Source organism: Corvus brachyrhynchos, unplaced genomic scaffold (genome assembly GCF_000691975.1).
Source record: "Corvus brachyrhynchos isolate BGI_N302 unplaced genomic scaffold, ASM69197v1 scaffold21, whole genome shotgun sequence".
In the NCBI taxonomy this organism is placed as follows: domain Eukaryota; kingdom Metazoa; phylum Chordata; class Aves; order Passeriformes; family Corvidae; genus Corvus; species Corvus brachyrhynchos.
In genome coordinates this window covers 4,020,151-4,020,605 of record NW_008236924.1, presented here as the reverse complement: position 1 = coordinate 4,020,605, position 455 = coordinate 4,020,151, and the positions used below count along the sequence as shown (strand labels likewise).

Genomic DNA, 455 nt, shown 5'->3' with positions numbered 1-455 from the left:
GTCAGCGCGCCCGGCAGCCGGGCGGTGGGCGGGCGGCACCGCTCCTATTGTATTAAAAATAATACAGCGGAGCACAAATTCATTACAGATAAGTGTGACAGCCAGGAGGAATTAACGAGCCCGTCTCTCAGCGCCTGACAAACGCCTCCTTTTGTTCCTGGGATGGGTCCTCGAGTCTTTCAATCTTTGGAGATGCCTCGGCTCATTAAGCACATCCTCCTCCAGTAGATCCCAGTGTGCCAGAGGACTGCTCCCAGTACGAGCTGAGGCCAAACTGGCAGGGGCATCCCTTTGTGCTAGTGACCAGTGTTAACTCGGGCTTGCCTATCTTAGGAGTCAGTGGCCTGGAGTACTGTCCCTAAGCACTGTTCCCACGTGGGGTGCGGGGTGGCCAGGGGGAGGTGGGCGAAGCAGCCCCCATCCCTGCTGCTGCGGGAAGCACGAGGCTCGTGTGA

The 455-nt window shown here is 58.2% G+C and overlaps 1 protein-coding gene across 1 annotated transcript in view; it reads right to left on the bottom strand.

Moving 5' to 3' along the window:
- CPLX2 (complexin 2) overlaps positions 1-455 on the bottom strand; it is a 24,714-nt gene that overhangs the window by 14,383 nt on the left and 9,876 nt on the right. The window lies entirely within an intron of this gene.